Below are 19123 nucleotides of genomic sequence, written 5' to 3' on the forward strand. Positions count from 1 at the left end.
CCCACAGCGGCCGCCGCCTCCCCGCCCCCTCCGCGCTCCCCGCGCCCCCCTCTCCTCCGCCCGGTCTTTCCCCGGCCCCACCTCCATGCGCTCCTACTACTCTTTCAAACACTGCAGCAAGTTGCAGCAAGGCGGGCAGATAGAGACGGCGCGCGCGGGGGCGGCCAGCGGGCGCTGCGAGGGCCCCGGGGCCCACCCCTGCCCGCCCGCCCCGGCCGCCTCCCGCGCCCCCTTCTCACCGCGTGAGCAGCGATCCCGCGGTCTAGCCCTTCATCTCGGTGCTGCAGTCCCCCGGTCTCCCTCGCTGGAGCTGGTTCCGCGCGGAGCGTCCCACAGATGTGAATTTCCTCTCCGTCCCGGTGGGGTTCGGCGCCTAACTGGAACCATGTGGCTCGGCGTTGTAAGAAGCAGACTTGTGCCCCACGAAGGGGGGGGGGTGGGGAGAAGGGGAGGGCGAGAGCGGGGGATGGAGGGGGGCAGCTAAGCTTCTCCTTTTTGGAAGAGGCTAACAGTTATTTTTAGAGTTTTGTTTTCCCTCTTCCTCCTTCCCCTCCGGAGTGAATGGAAGAGGAGATGGGGAAGGCGCCGCCGGCCCATTGGAGCGGTGGCGAGGAGAGCCTCAGAAGCGGGTGGGGGGGCGTGGAGGGAGGGACTCGAGGGCTTCAGGAGGAGGCAGCCTTTGCGCCCCTCGTTTCCCTGTGCTCTCGAATTCGGCTTGTCGGACCAAGGAAGGGAGCTGAGAGGATGATGCTGCATTTTTAACACACCACAAAGCATGCAAGGGATTTCCTTGCAAAGCCTTCCACGCTGTCTTTCCCCGGGCTGCAGAGACCCCATCTATTGGCGGTGCGTTGGGGCTCTAGGGATCCTTCCTTGCTCTGGTGATTGGAGAGGAGGCATTTGCCAATAGCAGTCGCCTGCGGCTTCGGGTGTGTGTGTGTGTGTGTGTGTGTGTGTGTGTGTTGGAAGTGAAGATCCGCAGGCAATATGTGGTTTCTCATAAAATATTGCATTCACTTCAGTACTTTTGAAGTTTAGGACCAAAAGCTTCGGGGTGTGTGTGTGTGTGTGTGTGTGTGTGTGTGTGTGTGTGTGTGTGTGTGTGTGTGTGTTGGAAGTGAAGATCCGCAGGCAATATGTGGTTTCTCATAAAATATTGCATTCACTTCCGTACTTTTGAAGTTTAGGACCAAAAGTTCCTAAAACTGGTTTTAGTCTTTTTCTCCCATTTCCCCTTCTGCCCCTCATCCTTGAGGACTGAGAATCTATCTGATTTTTACCCTCGGAGTGAAATTCCAGAAACAAACGTTTTGGGACACCTAACGCCTAGTCTTTGTTTGAAGAAAGAAGGTGAGCTAGGTAGAAGGGATACACATTGGAGTCAATTAATGTATAAAACAGCCACCTTCGCCATATGGAAAAGTGAGGAAACTTTACCTGCAAATTAGATCAATTTCAAAAACTTTAATAAGTGTGTGTATGCTGTTTACTATCTATTGGGACTTTCACAAATTCATGTTCTAGAAAGAATAGGAAGAAATTTTGAGGACAGGTTCTAAAGTTTGATGGTGAACTGGAGATCTGCTCTCCAAAGTTTCTCTTCTTTTTACATTGACCTAATAGAGATGATTTCACTCACACTCTCTTAATCACATCCTTCACAGGATGCTTAGAGATGCACCCATCAAAGCATACAAACTAGCCAAAGGATTTATCCACCTAATTGATGCCTTTATTTTTGTTAATGGATCTGTTCTTCAGCTGAGAGACCAAGGAGACAGGAGAGAGCTCAGAAACAGAGTCACTACTAAAGATGGTGTTGCTCATAAGAATAAAGGAACATCTTAGCCCTTAAAAATGGAAAGTGTTCTCGGTGACCATTCAGCTTGAATTCCTACCCAGGACAGAAATACTTTCTATAATATTCCCAGTGGTTCTCGATCCAGCCCAGGCTGCAAATTCTCACAACTAAAAGCTCACTAATTTTTCTAGGAACCAATCTGTTGTTAGACAGTTTCCTTAAGTTCAGCTAAACTCATTGTTCTTGCAACATTCATGGACTAGTTCTCCCTCTTTTTCACCCGGAATGGTTCCCTGTGCATCCAACAGTCACTTTATATAATGTATTCCATTAGTGCCACGTGATAGAGAATTGTTTTTGGCTATACAACAAAGAGGAAATGTATCTGTCATCCATTTTCTACACCCTCTTCATTATATTAAGTATATTTGGCTGTATTACCTATGCGAAATTTTCTAAGAAATAGTCTTGTTGCAAAATATAGAAGAATAGACTTCAGGAATGGAATTTTACTTGGTGTCAAGTAAGTTACCTAGTTTATATTATGGATAAGGACATTTTGTAGATAAAGAACTGTAGAGTGACGTGAGTTTAAGGCTACACTTAAGAGTTATTTGCAGAGCTGACGCCAGTGACTGGCCTTGGTCTCCTGTTTCTGGGCCCAATGCATTTTCCCTGGCAGCTCTGGATCAGGCTGGTTCCTCTCTTTCTCACAATGAACAGATAGGTCAGAATTGTTTCCTCTCTTCTTACTCTGTCTATTTTCCATACCTCCTTCCTCAGTAAATTCAGTAGGATTAAAGAAGAATAAGGGCTTTCCTACTGGCTCAGCAGGTAAAGAATCTGCCTGCAATGCAGGAGACACGGGAGATGGCTTCCTTGGGTCAGGAAGAGCCCATGAAGGAGGAAATGGCAGCCCACTCTGGTATTCTTGCTTGGAGAATCCTATGCACAGAGAAGCCTGGCAGGCTACAGTCCATAGGATCTTAAAGAGCTGGACACGACTGACCAAATAAGCACATGCACACAGAAGAATAAAGATAGTCAATAGGTAATTGACTAAATAACTTTGGATCCATTCCTAAGATGAACTACTTTGATATAAATACAAATTATGTTGTAAGATTATAATGACATGAAAACATGTAATGACATAAAGTTTAAGTGAACAAGTATGTACAGGATGAAACCACTTTGAAAAATGAAGATAGACCCATTTAAAAAAAAAAGGTTAAATCAACATTAAAATGTCTGTCTATTGCAAGATGATAGGATTAAGATGTGATTTTTTTTAAAAAATAACTTCTAAATTTTAGAACTGTTTTACATTATGGAAAAGTTGTGAAGACAGGACACAGAGTGTTCTTATATCTCACATTCAATTCCCTAATGTCAATTTCTCATGTTAGTATGGTACTTGCATGACAATTCATGAACCAATATTGATAACATTATTTTTAACTGAAGTCCATACTGTAGATTTTCTTCATTTTTACTAACATCCATTTTTTGGGTCCAGAATCCCATTCAGGATACTACATTGCATTTGGTTATCCTATTGCCTTAGGATCCTCTTGGCTGTGATAGTTCTCAAACTTTCCTCCTTTTTGACGACCTTGATAGATTTCAGGAGTACCGGTCACATACTTTGTAAAATATCCCTCACCTGGGAATTGTCTGATTTTTTTTTTTTCCTGATTAGACTGGGGTAAGGAGTTTTGTTGAAGAAGAATACAGAGGTAAAGTGCTGCTTTCACTGCAGCTTATGGAGGGTACACTCTATCAATGTGACTTGTCACTATGCATATGAACCTTGAATACCCTACCTGAAGTAGTGCTTGTTAGGTTTTTCTGCTTTAAAGTTACTCTTCTTCCATTTGCCTTTCCACACTGTCTTCTTTGGAAGGAAGTCAATATGTACAACCTACACTTAAGGAGTGGGCGTTATGGTCCATCTCTTTCCTCCTTGAGATTGGAGTCTCCATAGGTTATTTGGAATTTTTCTACATGGAATACTTGTCTGTTCTACTCTGTTCATTTATTCCATATTTTGTATCACTATAGACTCACGGATATTTCTAGAGAGTTATTTTATATTTTCGGCTATAATTTTGATATTACTTTGCTTACTTTGTTACCCAAATTGTTCCAGTTTTGGTGATGGGGAGCTCCTTTGACATATCCCATTATTGTGAGATATCTTTTTTAAAAGTATTCCTTATTTTCTGGCAATATAAGATACCCCAGGCTCATCTCCTCTCTTTCCTGCTCCAGTTCTAAAATCATCCATTTTTCCAAGGGGCCATGCTTCGTTTTATTGTACAGTGGTAACAGAAACAAAGATCTGGGCAGCTTATGTGCTGCTTGCTCTTGGGATGTTATTGCTTCTAAGCCCTCTCAGCTGACAGAGAAAGGAAATACATGGGTCTGTACTAATCCCTTAATATGTGTATATTTAGAATTCTTTATGTAACTCTCTGTATCCATGTTAAGCTAAATATGAGTTTATACTTTCGTCTCCAACTATAATCTATTGCCAGATGGATAATTGTAGCCTCTTCCCATTGCTTACCTATAACTTCCCCCTCCAACAACGAAACACTGACTCTGTGGGAAATTTTGAAATCACATTGCTATAATGAAAGCATACTAACTTTTAATTAGAAAAAAATATTTAAGAGAAAGAAGAAAAGTATGGTTTCTTAATTTTAATTTTACAAAAAGTTAATGCCAAATACCAGTATGGAAGAAAAGCATGGTTTTTAATTTTGATACTGTTAAAAGCTAATGCCAAATATCATATTAGAAAGATAAATTATATGCCAAAATTGAAGGAGATGTTAGGATATTCTAGATCAACCTACAGGTTAATTTGCACTAAATCATTCAGTGGATACCAGTTGTGTGATGATTCCAGTGAATCTGACGTAAAATAAAGCTTAGTATAAAGGTGAAAACAGTGTAATTCGGGAATAGTCAGTGATAACACAATAATCTGTGCTGTTTAGTTATAGGGTTTGTTTTTTCTGATATATCTTGGCCAAGGTGAATTTTCAAGACTTGGAACCCAGTCAGATTTTATCTACTTGTCCTTTTGTAGGTTAGGATACCAGAAGGAGGTGAACTTGGACACAGAATGGTTGAGTTCTAGGTCAGCTCTACAAGTTAGTTCATGGATATTTTGGGCAGGACACTAAATCTCTGAGCCTCAGGTTGTCCGTATTTATAAACCTATTAACCTACTTGTTCACTTGTCATATCACTGTTCACCAAAGCTGTAACTCTGCTGCATTAATTAATGCTGTAATATGAGCAATTGTAGCAAATAAAACACTAAAACTCAGCAGTGTAAAACACTAAAAGTTTATACCTCGTTCAAGATGAGCAGTCTATTTTGGAAATTCCTGCTGAGCAGAACAGGTAGAGGACAGAGGCCTGTTTCCATGGAGCACTCATCTGCCTTTAACTCATGGCTTCCAGGGTCATTCCTAAGGCCATTTTCTAGCCAGCCAGCTGAATGGGGGAGAGAGTCTGGAAGAGCACATCTGGAGGGTTTATGGCTCAGTCTGGAAAGAGGCATACATCACTTCCTCTTATATGCCTCCAGTTAGTCACAAGAGAAGCTGAATGAAGCAGGTCAGCTGTGTGTCTAGGGAGAAGGATGGGTATGGCGATCACGGTGCCAACTCTCTCACCCCTTTCCTGGTCTCTCTTGCCCTGTTTACCCTCAGCCTCTGTTGTGTGTTCGAGGGGAACATCTGGCGCCCTTTGCCATTTCACAGAGGACTCACTGCTCTGCAGTTCCAGCAGTGCTGGCTTTGGGGCTTGAAGAAAATACTCAAAATTGAACTCCTTCTGTGATGGCTTTAAGGAACTTTCCTTGGCTTTCCCACTCTCTTGGTAAGGCTGGTTGTATCCAGAAAAAGCGTGTCTGAGAGGGAAATTTTAGAGACAGTTTTGGTCTTTTATCATGTTGGATGTTTCCAGTCACAACTAGTTTAAGTAATAAGAACATTCATTACACACAACAAGATGTCCAGAAGTATGGCAGTTATAGAGCTGGTTAATTTGGGTTCTAGGGTGTCATTAGGAATCCAACTTTTTTTTTTTCCTCATTCTGCTTTGCACTGTGCATCCATCATGCTTAGTTGTTCAGTTGTCTCCCCCTCTTTTGCAACCCCATGGACTGTAGCCTGCCAGGCTCCTCTGTCGATGGGATTTTTTCAAGCAAGAGTACTGGAGTGGGCCTCCATTTCCTTCTCCAGGAGATCTTCCTGACCCAGGGATCGAACCTGTGTCTCCTGCATTGCAGGTGGGTTTTTAGCCACTGAGGCATTGGGGAAGCTCATTCTGCTTTACCCATCCCTAGAGCATGGACTCCAAGCGCCTGCTGACTCTATGGGCCATACATCCAGGCAAAGCAAGATCCTGAAGAAAAGGAAGCCACCTCTTTCTCTTAATCTTTTCTAAGAGCGAGGAACTCTTTCCCAGAAAACCGTCATGTAAATCAGTCACTGGTGAGAGGAGTGATAACACAGTAATGGACTTAGACCAATCTGGACTCACACTGTGGCTGAGAAAGGAGTGAGCTGCCTCTCAGAGCACTTCCTCAAACAGAAGTTTATGTGGGTTTATTTTGTTAGTTTGTTTTGTGTTGTTGCTTTATTTTAAGCAAAGGTTTTTGTTTGTTTTTAGGAAGAAGTATGGTGCGATGGCAAGGATGTTTGAATGTGGGGCATCTGACACTAACTTTGGTGCTGCGTTTTTCTGTGTGGAGGAAATTATTTGGGGGGTGGACCATATTTTCTAAATGGAAATTAGAGCTATAATCTAACAAAGGAATTGTTTTTCTGGTTTGAAATTTATTTATGCTAAAAAGCTATGTATACAAAGAATATTTGGTATCTTAAAATTGCCTTCGTTTAAATACGATACAGACAGATGTTAACTCTCCTAGAAAATTCACTGTCTCTGATCACCATATTTGTATAGGATGAAACTGACTGACCCAGGTGTCTGTGCAAACATCTTGCCTTAGTAAAAATTATAGGACGTTCAGACAGGATTTGCATTAATTGATAACCCAAATATTTTCACATATGATTGTGCATCAAATGTGGCAGTATTCCTTCTCACTGCTATGTTGTTGCACCCTGTATACTTAAAACCTAAAATAAAAACGGTTCTCATTCTAACAGTAAAATATCCATACTACACATTCACAAAAGGAGCAGAAGGCTCTAGACATCCACTTTCTACCATTTATAAATAAATCATCAAGACTGTTTTTGCCAGAACTATTATTTTCTTATGGTGGAACGTGATTAAAGTTCTGGAGAAGATTTCATGCAGCAAGGTTCTGCTTCTGTCTTAGTCATTAGTTAGTTTCTTCTCCTGCTTAACTGCTGTATCACCTTGGTCAAATCATTAAATGTCCATGTGCCTACAATTTATATTTGTAAACTAAGTTTTATAATTGAGCTAAAGTGATGTTAATTTCATTCCAGGTTTGATGCCTCCATCCTTTGGGAACTTGAGTTCATGGGGTTCATTTTCTAGGTTTGCTACATCTTAACAAGTGTAACCTCTGATTTCCAAGTCTCAGTTTCCCTTTCCTGGTTACTATTTGGGCCTCCCTGGCGGCTCAGAAGGTAAAGAATCTGCCTGCAATGCAAGAGATCTGGGTTTGATCCGCAGGTCAGAAAGATCCCCTGAAGAGGGAGATGGCTACCCAGTCCACTATTCTTATCTAGAGAATTCCATACTATTTACACAATATCAAACACAGAATCTCTGAGGGTGGGAAGTGGCCCAGCATACAAGGAGACCACAAGCTTTGCTGTGGGTCTAGAAAAAGATAGATGGAGGCTGGAAAAATACTTAGAATACTCTGGCCACAGGGGAGTAGCTGGGCTGAAGATTAAAAACTGCCTGCCAAAATACAGTTAGTGCAGAGTCTTATTGGATCAATGCAAAAAGATGACATGCTGCTTTGTACACAGTCAATTTCCAGCCATTTAAATACACATTTTCTAACTTAGGCAGATGTAGACCACACTTTTTTAAAGCATTTTTTAATTTAATTTTGCTTTTTCTAAAAAAAAATCCAAATGCAGTACACTTTTGCTCTACAAAGATTGAAGAATTTCCTACACATTTCCCTTCCCTCCTTATTTCCTCTCTTTTACCCTCCCTCCCTTCCTCTCAATATGAATTCTGTTTGCTCAAATATTCCTACCAAGGCTTTCTACAGATTATTCTGAAAAATATCTCTTTCTTCCAGATGAACCCTGGAGGCGGTTACTTACCTGTTATTTGTTGAAAAGTTATACATTTTCCGAAAGACGAGCTTAAACTCGAAATGGGTTGTTGGTTTCCAAAGTGTGAAAGTGTTAGTTGCTCAGTCGTGTCCAACTCTTTTCAACACCTTGGACTGTAGCCAGCAAGACTCCTCTGTCCATGGAATTCTCCAGGCAAGAATACTGGAGTGGGGATCTTCCTGACTCAGGGATTGAACCTGGGTCTCCCACGTTGCAGGCAGACTTTTTTGCCCTCAGGGTCACCAGGGAAGCCCCGAACTGGGCTTTTATTGGTGTTACTGCCCCCAGGAAGAAACCTGTTCTTAAAGGACCAGCAGTCATTTGCTACTGTGCTCATCACTTTCAGGCCTGACTTGAAAATCACTCCTATCCCCTGATAAGGCCGTTCTCCCATCAGATCTTGGCAAACTTATTTTGTGAAGCCATTTGCTGAGTAGAAGTGGGCATCCTATTTGCCAGGGAAGAGATATTCTACTAGGGAAGCAGTAGGATGTTGCCCGGGATAGAGCTCCACGTTTACTATTGCAATGTAACTATTGCATCAAATAGCAACACCGATGCCACTCTAAAGAAAACAGCAGCAGATGACAACACTTCCTGTCTCTGGGAACAGCAGCCTTTGTTCAGCAGGTGCAGGAGAAAGAGAGACTGCCATAGTGAGAAAGAGACTTTGCAGGAAGGGTGTGGTGCAGAGGGAACGGTCTAACTCAGCAGAAAGGAGGATTTTTACCACTGACATTGGTTAGAATGACAATATACGGTGATAATAAAAAGCAGACAAGGCTTTAATCAGCCTTAGTATTTCTTTCGGTTTTGTACAGCCAGTGCTATTACTGCCTACACTTAGGTGGAGGGCTTCCACCGCTCTGCCCTCTTCCCATACCTGGTAAACCACTGCTCCCAGGAATTGCAACTGTGATTTCTGAGCGAGTCCCCACTCTGCATATTCAATGCAGCATATTCCTGAAAATATTGGGGTGGCACATTTGGGATCATAATATGAAAGACTGAGTTGCCCTATTCGTATGACTGCACCTCCCGACCCTTGGCTGACTCCCCATCTCCCCACCTCCCACAGTGGTATGGAGATTGAAGAGAGAGACACAGAAGAGCCTCAGTCCTGGTGCCTTAGGACCTGCCTATGACTTAATTTCAAATAGAGTTTTCATGCCGGGGAAAACAGATTTCTTCAGAAAAAAAATATATAAGTGAAATGGCATTAGACATCAGATAAACTCAAACTATTTATAAGTGTGCTTGACATTCAAAAACTTGGTCTTCAGCCTGTCAAACAAAGTGAGGAATTCCTCTGTGACCTTTGGGAAGGATTCAGCCTTTTAGCTAGGTAAAGCCATGTCAACAAAATGAATTCATATTCAAATAGGGAAATAAAAAGTTTCATATGACCATTTACCTGTTCTACATAAACAACTGTGCATGTCCATAAAACATGTAGACTACACATTGGGAGATTTAGTTATCTTGTTGACCTAGGCAAAATCAACAGACATTTATAGAAACTGAGATGAAACCTTTTTCTGCGAGCCCTCATCTTTGGCAAAGTACCCCTCCTTTGCTATGCCGCTATAAAATGCAGTGCAGTCTGTCTTCTATTGTATTGAAATAATCAATATCACCTTCCTACATACATTGCAATGACTGCTACCCACTGATCTTGCACCCTCAGTTTTTAACAGGATGCCTGCAAAAATAACCATGTAGTAGCATAATAGCTACTTAACTCATTCCAGAAAGGCTCTTCCAATCAACGAAAGGCACTAAGGGAGGTAGGACAGGTATACAGACAATATTTGATCCAGAGATTTGGTCCTTGTGGCTGATGACATAGGCCTGTACTCCCGTTCGCCTGTGTCCATTGTCCATTTGCCCTTTGTTCCCAAGTATCTCTGTTTGGCCCTCCTAACTGCCCTGTCACTAGCCTCAGCTCTCCTCATTTTATCAGACTGAGTCTTGGAGCTTACCTTTCTTTTTCTCAGTGTTGGGCTTTTCTGATAACTGTTTCTGTTTTTGGTGATTTTCAGACTCTAAACAACATTCATGATAGCTGGAGTATCAATTCAACGGCAGCAGTTGCAAGAGATGAAGCTGAAGGAACGGTCAGCTGAAAGAACATAAAGAGGCTGGAAACTAGGTTCGTGGACTGACTGAAGAGTTAATGAATAACAAAAATGTGCAAAACTTCCTCTGCACCCTGGACAGGGTGGCTACTGTCACCCAGCGCTTACATTGTAGGGGGAGCAAAAGGGTTGGAGCTTCTTCCTTAGAGCCATGTGGGGGCTACTGAAGTGTTGTGGACACAGATTGGGTTTTAGAACACAGCCCTGCTGCAGTGTATACAGTGAGCTGATGGCGCAAGAGTCAAGAGGAAGCCAAAGCAGTTGTTTGAGCCCATGACAAGAGCGTGCTAGACTAAGGTAATAGGGACAGGGATATTAAGGGGTGAAATGATTTGAGGGTCCCTTGCAAGTGAAAATAGATATAATTTGGTGCTGGATTAAATGTGGATGTGTACACTGGAAAGGCAGAGTATACCACCTCAATGCACCTACAAAGATAAGCATAAAAGCAGCAGCAGTAATGTTGAGTCCTGCCCCAGGCCCCAGGTATGGTGTCTTGTACCAAGGTCACAGAAACGGATCCCAGAACCAAGGATACCTCCAAAGTTAATCGAACCCCTTTGTAATAGTTGCCAAAAGCCCCTGAACATCACTAACAGGCTTCCTGACTCCAAATTAGGCCAAGATGCCCACTTCATGAAACACCCCCAAAGCTCCCCAATCACCTAACACCAGCCTTCCAGCAGGAATTTTCTTTGTCTCAAGGCTATAAAAATTTGGCTATTAACTCATGAAAACTGTCGACTCTCCCTGGCCTGTCAGGAGTTGTCAGCCCACTGCGCTCACAGTGCCCACTTTATCTCTGCTCTTTGTTCTTAATAAACTCACTCCCTTTTGCGATGCTCTGTGCCTGGAAATTCTCTTCCAACCCGTGCTCAGACAGGCCCAGCAACTCTTTCCTTGCAGTTTTACAGGTGACGGCAGTACACATAATGGGTATCTGGGCACATCTGGGTAGACACATCTGGTTCAAATCCCTCAGACCCCTTTTCTTCCTTCTTCTAGTGATGTTACTTTGGCCAAGATATTTAATAACCACTCTGAGTTTTTGCCTTTTCATCTATAACAGTGGGGTAATACAAGTTCATACCTCAGGTGCTAGTGTTCAGATAAAGTGAAATACTGAAGGTAAATATTCAAATACATTAATAGAAGGATGCAGGTTTGTGTAGAGTTATATGAGAATTATTAGATGTGCTTCTTGCCTTCAAGTACTTAAGTAAGGTGAAAGGAATCACATAATTACTTGAAAGTAAAACAGATAAATTTGTATTTATTTAAAAGTTGTATCTAAGTGTCTATAGAGATAGGTTTAGATGTTATTTATATGATTACAGATACTTGGAAGGATGTAGTTTAACGGGAGACGTTTACCTTAATAGACATAGAACCTTATCTATGTTGAATGATTATTGAATGCTAAGTATTTTGCTAGTTACTTTATATTCATTATTTAATTAATTGCTAAAGAATCCTGTGACCTATATATCACTTATTCAGTGTTACAGATATTAAAACTGAGGTTCGTAGGCTTAAGGATTATTGAAATTTGAAATCAGTTTTCCCTACTTTAAAGCATGTGCTTATTCTGATATTCAGGCTGAATAGAATTTTCTGTGTTCTTAGTGTACCGTGGATTTTTCCTTGTTTAGAAAAATTGCCTATCTATTGACCTTTTCTTGCTTTTCCTCCTCATGTATTCAAGGGAATTATTCCACCGCCTGCGTCAAATTTCCCGCTGGGGAGAAAAAGACCTTTGCTTAATTATTTCCCTTATTTTGGTGGGAAAGAAGGGCTTTCTACAACACAGCAGAATTCGGGACACTTCTCTTCAGGAAATGAGTGTAGACAGAACAGCCTGGACCAAAAAGAAAATGTGACCTACAAAAGATTGTTTTCAAGTCCCGTGAGATTTCATTCAATTTATGTTTCTTTCACTTAAGCTCTGGCCTGTTTGGTCAAAAGGAGCAAATTTAGTAATGAGCTCTATTTCCAATTCTTCAGTCATTTCTGTTTTGTGGGATATAATGATTTCTTGAGGAAAGGATAGCCTCCGTGCCACATTTCTTAAAGAAGAAACCACAAACATACACGCAGACACACACACACATGCACAATTCCTTATTTTTACACTGTTATCAAGGTAAAACCAAATAGTACACAGACCTTATAATGAAAAGCAAGGCTCTCTTCTCTAAAAATCCCTACTTTCAGTCTCACTCCTGAGAAACAACTCATTATTTTTTATCCCTTTCTTCTGGAAGATTTCTCCACATCTCTAAACAATAGTCATCGAGCTCTATTTCAGGATTAATCATTTTAGACCTTTTTCTATTGCTTTTTTTAATGTTTTCACAAAATTAAGTCAATCATTTTTATAAAAATAACTTAATTATGGTTATGTCTTTAAATATTATAAATAGGCATAATTAAAAACGTTAAAATGCCTTAGTCAATGATGATAAAAATAACTTTATTTATTACAAAATAATTTGAGTACTAAATAGATTTACCCTACTTAACCATTCTCTTATTGGTACATACTTAACTACAAATTTTGGCCTTTATAAATGATGCTAATAAAATCTGTTGCTAAATTTGAACACACACATCCATAATTTCCTAGGAAAAATTCCTAGTAATATAGTTTCTAGTACAGTTTTCTGTTTGGTTTTGTCTTTTTGGTTTTAGTTATTGAAACACATTATTAAATATCCTTCCAGAAAGTCTGGGCTGATTTATTTTTCCACTGGAACAGGATCAGAAAACTTTCCGTTAAGAATCAGATAGTAAGTATTTTAGGTTTATAGGCCAAAGGAAAAATTGAAGATATTAAGAAGGTATTTATATAACAAGGGAGAAACCACATTCGCACACATTTTTATTTAAGAAAATGCAAAGTATAACAATAATAATAAGAAGAAGAATAAAGGACAATATTTTTGAAACACAGATCTGCTAATAAAAAGAATAGATTCTTTTCAGGAAATAGCATTTTGCTTAGTTATATATGTTGGGCAGAATAATGACCCTACAGATATGTTCACATCCTGGTCCTTAGATCCTCTATATATGTCAATATGTTGTATATCAAAAGGGAAGTTGCAGATACAATTGAGATTATGGATGTTAAAATAGATTAGTCTAGATTATTCATGGTGGGTAGGTTTAATTGAATCAAATGAGCTTTTAAAAGCACAGAGAATACTATTAGACTCAAGACCAAGAGATGCAGTGGAAGAAGTTGTAAAGATTAGAAACATGAGAAGAACTTGACTCCCCGTTGGTGGAGGGGCCACTTGGAAGGCATGAGAAAGATTATGGTGGGTATCTAGAAGCAAGGATTGGCCCCTTAACAGCATTCAGCAAAGAAATGAGGGCCTCAGTTATACAATCATAAGGAACTGAATTCATGCAACATCCTAAATGAGCTTAGAAATGAAATCATTCCCAGCGCACCCAGAAAAGAACATAGTTTTGCAGACACCATGATTTTGGCTTTTTGAGACTTTGAGCGGAGCCATCAGTCTGAGCTGCCACTCAGACTCTGACTTAGAAAACTGAGATAGTAAATGAGTATTGTTTTAAACCACTAAATTGTGGTCATTTGTTAGAGCAGTGACTGAAAACTCACGACAAAATTTGGACCTTCAAATTTTGTTTGCTGTATCATCAAAATTTGTTGGAAATATCCATCTGTCAATGTTGATCTGAAATGAGATTTTGTATATTTCATCAATAAAATGTCTTTTTACAGAAGTAGGTACTACCAAATGCTGTTAACAATACACAAATATGTGGTTTTTAATTGAACATATTCATCTCTTGGGAGGACTTTATAGACTGATAGATGCTCTTCTTAATGTTTGCCTTTTAACATGTCATTACCTTGCAGTTTGACCACACCTGAAGAAACTTAGATGGAAGCTCCTCAGCTGTACCATTAAATTGATTTCAAAATATGGAAAATTTCCTTGCATATTCATCAAGGGCAAATACTACTGTGATTGTAGTTTTAGCTCAGAACTGTAAGTTAGCCCACTACCAATTCGTCTAAGAATGGAGATCTAGCTTGTTGTTTTAACTTTTGACAGCATAAGGATTATTAAAAAAAAAAGTTTTATATTACTAGTGATTCCGCAACATCAGTTGTTGTGTAAATGACCATACTGAAGTATGCATTTTACATAGAAGTACTATTTTGCTTTTCTTTATGTTCATTAAGAAACATTATCAAGTTAGCAACAAAAGCTAATTTCAGAGCTGCTCAGGATTTGATAATAGTGGTTAAGAGAAGTTCTCATTCACAAAAATTCCATTCTTGGTCTTGAGTTCAAAGTCATCCAACTGACAATGATTAAGTCCACAAGAGTGAATGAAGTTCACTGTTGACACCACTGGTTCAGTGATACCAGAGAGATTCAAATATTCAGTATTCCAAGTACCTGTTGATGAATAATACAGGGAATAACCTTAAGCTTTAAACACTTGAATTCATCAAAAGGTCTGTGAATTTAAAAAAAAAAAAAAAGCCCTTTTCTGCTCCACATGTTTTTACCATCATCAGTGGTAACACATTTTAGCAGATTCCACTTGAGGTTGTACTGAATTAGTTTTCCTCAACTTCCTTGAAAATATTCTCACCTACATCTTTTCCATCCAGATTGGTCCCAGAGAGTAATTCTTCAATTACTTCTCTGATAAGTGACAGCTGATTAGTAGTAGTAACATTTTTTGACATTAAGTGCCAAGGAACGCTGCTCAAGATCATCTGCCTTGTTTATAGGCTGCTCAAGATCATCTGCCTTGTTTATAACTGACTATTGATGTTACTGTTTCCAATGCCTTGAGAAACTGTTCTTGCTAAAAATTTGATAGTCTTGCTTACTTTCTCTCATTACATTTCTTCAATTGCTAAGTTAATATTGGTAAATGCATTTTTTGCTTGGTTAATGAGTAAGCTGCTGAGGAATTCTACTGTAGCCTCATTTTTATTTAATTTTTGTGAAAAAATTCTATTGTGATTATTCTACTTAAAATTTTCTACTTCCCCTGGTGGTTGTTTTTCCATGAGTAGGAGATGTGATGAGTGCATAGTCTGAAAAGATCAACATTTATTAAGTATCATTGCTTAATAAAAAAGATATTTTGTCATCTAATTTGATAATGAAATAATCTATAGTCTACTGTACCATTAGATTGCAATATTCAAAGTCCACTTTGTTCTTATTTTGACATGATCTGTCATGGTAGTAAAATAAATGTTGTGGTACAGTGATGTGCATGGCATCAGAAATGCCATAGAATTAGAACTGTCACTGTGATTTTGTAGTGAAAGAAGCAATGGTGCAAAGCAAAAAGAGTGTAACATATGGTCTGTGTCACAACTACTCAACTCCGCTGTTGGAGCAAGGCAACAGCCATAGGCAATGTGTAAATGAATGGATGTGTTTGAATTCTCACAAAACATTTATTATGGATGCTAACATTTGAACTTTATATAGTTTTCACATGCTACAAATAATTATTTTTCTTTTGATTTTGCTTCAGTGATTTAAAAAGGAAAAGCCCATTCATAGCTCATAATCCAAACAAAAAGAGAAGTTGAGATTTGGCCTTTGGGCTGTAGTTTGCAGACCCCTATACCAGAAGAATATCCTTTAATAAAAGATCAAAAATTTCAAATAAACGTGTGTGTGTGTTAGTCACTTAGTCATGTCCGACTCTTGCGACCCCATGGATTATAGCTCACCAGTCTCCTCTGTCCATGGGATTCTCCAGGCAAGAATACTGGAGTGGGTTGCAATTTCCTTCTCCAAATAAACTTAAACCACTAAATATTCACCACTTATTTTTTGTCTTTTTTTTTTTTTAATAAGCTTCAGTGCAAAAGTAGTTGGGAAAAATGGTGAGTATGGAGGTTAAAGGAGAAGGACACTGGCTTATGTCTCAGGGCAATCTCTGCTCATAGATGAACTAATGAACTAGAATCCAGGTCGCTATGAGGAGATGGCAGTAGATTAACATAAATGAAAAGTGACGTTTGGATTTTTTTTCCCTTTAAACTTTTGAATTTTAGTTGGGTGGGGGAATGCTTCAGCTCAAGAAAGTGAGAATGCTTGCAGAGGAAAATATCACATATACAGGAGGAAATAAACATTCCCACCACAACTCTCTACAACTACTATGTTTTGTTTTGTTTTTGTACAAATGATCAAGTTTGTACTAGATTTTGTAATCCCTGTTGTTTTCCTAAAATGCAAATAAGAAATCATTTATATCAATATTATTGTTAATCTAAAGGAGGTAATGAGAAGAATCCCTTTATCTTAATAATCTAAGCTTCTGTTTCTCTTAATTTTCAAAATTTTATTGTAAATACAAAAGGGCTATTTGTACCAAAGTAGACGTCATTGGAAGGACTGAGGCTGAAGCTGAAACTCCAATACTTTGGCCCCCTCATGCTAAGAGTTGACTCATTGGAAAAGACCCTGATGCTGGGAGGGATTGGGGGCAGGAGGAGAAGGGGGCGACAGAGGATGAGATGACTGGATGGCATTACCGACTCGATGGACATGAGTTTGAGTAGACTCCGGGAGTTGGTGATGGACAGGGAGGCCTGGCGTGCTGCGATTCATCAGTTCGCAAAGAGTCGGACACGACTGAGTGACTGAACTGAACCGAGACGTTATGCAGGGATGCAGCAGCCTAGTATTTAAAACAGAGAAGGCAATGGCACCCCACTCCAGTACTCTTGCCTGGAAAATCCCATGGACAGAGGAGCCTGGTAGGCTGCAGTCCATGGGGTTGCTAAGAGTCGGACACAACTGAACGGCTTCCCTTTCACTTTTCACTTTCATGCACTGGAGAAGGAAATGGCAATCCACTCCAGTGTTCTTGCCTGGAGAATCCCAGGGACGGGGGAGCCTGGTGGGCTGCCGTCTATGGGGTGGCACAGTCGGACACGACTGAAGTGACTTAGCAGCAGCAGCAAGAAAGGGTAGCTGGGCAATGGGTAGGTGATGGGAGTGAAGCTGGGAGCAGCCTCCATGTCTTCTGAAATGTTTTAAATACTGCTGCTACTGCTAAGTCGCTTTAGTCGTGTCCGACTCTGTGTGACCCCATAGACGGCAGCCCACCAGGCTCCCCCGTCCCTGGGATTCTCCAGGCAAGAACACTGGAGTGGGTTGCTATTTCCTTCTCCAATGCATGAAAGTGAAGTGAGAGTGAAGTGAAAGTGAAGTCGCTCAGTTGTGTCTGACTCTTAGCGATCCCATGGACTGCAGCCTACCAGGCTCCTCCTTCTATGGGATTTCCCAGGCAAGAGTACTGAAATGGGTTAGGCCTGGCTTTATCTGTTTAGTGATACGACACAGCATTTGTTTCAGAATAGGACTAGGCTGAACCTGGATAAATTGTGAAATGGGATTTGGTGTTTGTCCCTTGTGACAACCCTCAATGCTTTCCTCTTCTGGCCTCTTTGATGATTTCAGAAGTCCCAGTAACCAGAGTCTCATATTTAGTACTAGTTTTCAGGCCCTGTGACAGGTACTCAAACCAATACCTCATGCTTTTAGGTGATACAATAACAAGTTTGATAAACCAAGTTGTGTTATCATAATACTTCTTATTAATACATGCTGAATACTCATTGGAAGGACTGTACTGAAGTAGAAGCTCCAATACTTTGGCTACCTAATGCAAACAGCTGACTCATTGGAAAAGACCCTGATGCTGGGAAAGATTGAAGGCAGAAGGAGAAGGGAATGCCAGAGGATAAGATGGCTGGATGGCATCACTGATTCAATGGACATGAACTCAGGCAAACTGGGAGATGGTGAGAAACAGAGAGGCCTGGTGTGCTACAGTCCATGGGGTCACAAAGAGTTGGACATGACTTGGAGACTGAACAGCAACAATATTAATAAAGCAATTATAATACTAATGATTCCAATCATAATAATGAACATTCATGGCACTCTTACTAAGAGCCAGGGCCTTTGCATGCACTGTTTGATTTTGCTCTCACAAAAGTGTTGAGTTGACGGTATTCATTATTATAGGGTTCTAGTTGAATTAACTGAGGCGCCCAGAGGATAAACGACTTTCTTAAGTTCTCATAACTGCTAGATAGCAGACCCTAGATTCAATCCAGATGTTTTTTGTTCCAAAACCTGTATATAGATTCTAAAGAGAAACCTGATGAGGTAAACGAAAACGTTATAACTTTCTAAAAAAGAATTAATCTGCTACTGTGTGAACTGTTATTTCCCTCAGTTCTCAATTATTAAAGAGTTAGGCAGCCAAGACAAGGGTCAATTATAATGTATATGTATCTCTATGTTCAGTGTATAATGTATCAATTATAACGTATATTATAATTTCTCTCTATTTTCAGTGAAACTATTAAGTGGTAGCCTCTTAGGAAGTTAAATCTTAGATGAAGTGAGCAGTATACAGAATATATTAATGTAAGAACAACTTCTCAGATAAAATATAAATGTTATTTTATGATATACAACCTGTTGACTGCAATAAATTGGGAATATAACCACTAATTATATTTATTTCAAAACCAAAATAATTTTTTGCGTGGACATGTTAGGTTACAACACTATCAGTAAGAAACTCAGAATCATAGATTCTTTGTCCTTTCTTGCAGAATTTTCATAAGAAAGCATCCATCTTTTGGTTGATCTGATAAAATGCAAATAATATTCCGTATTTTTTAGAGGTCTCCATTGATAGCATTTTGGTGTCCCCTGTTTGAAAGACTGGGCCTTGCCTCTCCAGTCAGCTTATTGATTTACCCCACATAATTTAGCTGCTCCAAAGTCAATTTGATTTTAGAAAACCTTTTTTAT

The 19123-nt window shown here is 40.0% G+C and overlaps 1 protein-coding gene and 1 long non-coding RNA gene across 3 annotated transcripts in view; one reads left to right on the forward strand and one right to left on the reverse strand.

Annotated features, from left to right (window-relative positions):
- The window catches only part of PTCHD4 (patched domain containing 4), a 190798-nt gene extending 190426 nt beyond the window's left edge, over positions 1 to 372 (reverse strand). Inside the window, exon 1 of the mRNA XM_043907684.1 lies at positions 240 to 372. The gene's annotated coding sequence lies outside the window, so the exon portion shown is untranslated. The remainder of the gene's footprint in view (positions 1 to 239) is intronic.
- LOC122697167 lies at positions 284 to 15933 on the forward strand. 2 transcript variants are annotated; one of them, XR_006342005.1, is made up of 3 exons: positions 284 to 400; positions 5533 to 5701; positions 10164 to 15933. It is a non-coding gene; the product is annotated as an uncharacterized LOC122697167 (long non-coding RNA). The 2 variants fall into 2 exon arrangements; XR_006342006.1 differs by lacking the exon at positions 284 to 400 and adding an exon at positions 2726 to 2852.
- The last annotated feature ends 3190 nt before the right edge of the window (positions 15934 to 19123 follow it).

Source organism: Cervus elaphus, chromosome 7 (genome assembly GCF_910594005.1).
Source record: "Cervus elaphus chromosome 7, mCerEla1.1, whole genome shotgun sequence".
NCBI lineage: Eukaryota > Metazoa > Chordata > Mammalia > Artiodactyla > Cervidae > Cervus > Cervus elaphus.